Source organism: Limulus polyphemus, unplaced genomic scaffold (genome assembly GCF_000517525.1).
Source record: "Limulus polyphemus unplaced genomic scaffold, Limulus_polyphemus-2.1.2 Scaffold359, whole genome shotgun sequence".
In the NCBI taxonomy this organism is placed as follows: domain Eukaryota; kingdom Metazoa; phylum Arthropoda; class Merostomata; order Xiphosura; family Limulidae; genus Limulus; species Limulus polyphemus.
Window position 1 is genome coordinate 231,526 of NW_013665969.1, and position 3,435 is coordinate 234,960.

The window sequence follows — 3,435 nt, forward strand, 5'->3', positions numbered from 1 at the left end:
ATATCCTCCTTACGCAAATACTTTGAAAACAATACAAGATTTGTAGGAGGGAAAGTAGAATTATAATTAAAAATTACTTACGTTTAAACATTTTTAGATAATCTTTATTAAAACTTTCAATTTTCGGAAAATTTACTATTTCTAGTAACTTGTTTGAAAGAAATAACAATAAGTATGTATTGCAATGTCTAAATTCTCAGTGTAATTTTGTGAAAACTATGGTTTAAAATGCCAGTGGTTTCGTATGGCAAGGGCGGAAAAAAGCCACGAAAATTTTGAGAACCTGAATTGATACTATAATTTTGAAAACCTGAATTGATACTATAGTTAGTTTATCAACCCAACATTCGAAAGATTGTTTCTTTGTTGAATTTCGTGCACACCTACCCGAGAGTTATTTGCGCTAGCCGTCTCTAATTTCGAAGCTATAGACTAGAGGAAGGCAGCTAGTCAACACCATCCACCATAAACTCTTATACTTCTCTTTACCAATGAAAATTAGGATTGGTCATTACATTTTAACGCCCCCATGACAAATGGCAAGCATGTTCGATCGGAATTTGAATCCTCGACTCACAATCCTCGAGTCGAGCGTCGTAACCACCAAGCATTGCCTCGCCCCTTCTGAAATCTTACATCGTTAGAGTTATTATTGGGATACCTTTCTTAGTAAACTTGTTTCCTAAATGCCTCATGCTTTAGGTGTTTGTTACTTTCCGTAATACTTAACCAGAAATTGTGTATGTATTTCACCAGACGTAACAATAATACAGTTGGACATACGCAAGATATATCTGAAAGAGTTAAGACTTTTATTTCATCTATAGTAAATAAATGTGGAAAACAGTTATTATAAGTCTTACTAAATTGATGATCTTTGTAGCACCATAATTCAAAGCAAAATTCACTTTACTGTTTTATTTCTCGTATCTTTATTCCGTCAATAGAAGGTATGGCTCAAGCTCATTTTTGTACTACTTTAAAATAATAGATTATCCGTATCTTCAAAATTTACTTTTGAATGTTTGCTTAAAGTTCTTTCATCATTGGAATAGAATTTCACTTTATTTGGACTGAAAAATCACATACATCCTGCCACTTAATGTAACCCGTTTATTGTGATTTTTTTTATATGTAAAGTCGCCAATAGACTACTTGTCAGGATCTCTGTCGTTTACTGGACGTACTTTTATAACGTTCATCATTTTCATACCAAAACTCAAACTTATTGGATTATTGTATGCTACTGTGTGACGTTTTAAAATCCAGATTAATCATTTTCCAAACCAGTTATAAATCATTTTATATATAGTCACAGAAAAGACAGATTTGAGTTAATTTACACATCATATAACACATGAAAAACAAATGGTAATCTGAAAACAAAAATAAGTATTGCTCTTGCATGCTCACGAAACATCGAAATGTCACCGCACAGAATGTCTCACGAATAATTACTAATCACTATTGTTCAAGCAGAAACTCCTAAATATACACATAGAAAAATTCACTTTAGCGTTCTTAACTCAAATAATCGTGGATAATGTTCCTTGTAACACCATTAGCAATCAGGATAAATTTAATTAATTCATTTACTTGAAAACATTAAGTTTATGTGCATTTAACTAACATACTTACACGCTCGTATAAGCAGTTGAATTGGTAACAACAACAAAGGTGTTTTTAGTTACTAAACCCAAAGAATGAATGTGACCTAATTTACAGTTTAGTATTATTAGAATAAAAACGTTTCCTTGAATATTAAAATGTGACAGTTATTTTGCTTCTAAAATTATGCTTTTTGACTAAAGTTGTTGGAAATATATAGCTCTCTCTTCTGCCTTCACCTTATACAAATCTAAATGCACATGACTGAATTGCGCTACTTTGGCTAAAAGCATTTTTTTTTTAGTTTTACTTATAATCTTGGTAATAAAAAGTAATATCAATAACCATTTTGCAACACTCCTAACGAGCTAACAATACACTAGTAGACATATTCTAAGATTACGAACACGCTTTGTGAGTTGCCAAGTAATAAATTGCTCTCATATCACGTGCAGGTGCACCATTGCTTATGTGCACGCGCTACGTGATGAACGTGCAGTTGTATCAGGTAGATAGAAAACGTGGACTATGCAGATTCTCTAGATCTAAGTTTTAACTAAAATTTTATGTTGATAACCTTGAAAAGGCTTTGTTCCAGAAAAGAGATCATTACTGCAATAATAGAGATAAAGTTAGAAACAGTAATGCTGAATATGTAAAACAAGTCTTAGCCATTAATCCATCCAAAGAAAAGGCTGCCACCCTGACTAGATGGAAGTAAAACTATAGCAAAATTATCAGTAAAAGCCAGGAAATGTCAAGAGACAGCTCTAAGAAAAGCTACGAGAAGAAGATAGGCCTAGAGCCCAGTCACTCTCGAGACTTAGTACCAAAAAAAGCTGTAAGACAAGTGTAAACATTTTAAGTAAAAAAAAAAAAAATAGGAAATAGTAATGAGAGCACCAAAAAGTAAGGAAACAAGGTAGGAATGGACGGGGGTAACATTGCAACACTTGGTAGTTTTTGATGCGGTGCAACTTCAAAACGACTGTGGCTATCGTTCCGTCTATTCCTACTTCGTGTTTTACTTTGAACTTTTATGCAATTAAAATTTGAAATGAGTTTTATCAGTAGTTAATCTTTTCTAAATACTCAACAAATTTTAAAATGTCAAAAATCATTGGTATTGGAACTATTCTTTGGCCCAACCCTTACAAGTCATATAGCTATAATTTACTCCATAAGTAAAGTATAACTATTGGAGTTTCCTATCTCACTTCCGACATCAAACACCCCCTTATGATATCATGCATTTTGTTAGGGGCACGTAATTTGATTACATACATGTATCTGAACTTCGTTGCTGAAAGAAAGTTTACAACAGAGAAATGTAGCTATATATACCTTTCATTTGCTTTAAATAATTACTAAGTTACAACAAGCAAATAAAGTAAGAATGGGTGGAACATGGCTACACCCACTTTAAGGCTACACCATGACAAAAAAACCACCAAGTGTTGTAATGATATTCCGCCCAATCCTAACCTGTTACGTCACTTTTTGGTGCTCCCATTCCTGTTTCCTGATTTTCTTATTTATTTTTTTAACTTGTCACATTAATATTTACTGAGACATTAAACTAACAAGGTGTTACAGTCATTTGCATATTGTAAAATGAGTATATTTCTGGCAAAAACGCAAAAACGTTATTGAAAACAGTTTATTCTGAAAACTGCAAATACTGATCTTGCTTTACTTCTTCGGCCCGGCATGGCCAGGTAGTTAGGACGCTCGACTCGCAATCTGCGGGTCGCGGGTTCGCATCCCCATCCCACCAAACATGCTCGCCCTTTCAGCCGTGGGGGAGTTATAATGTGACGGTCAATC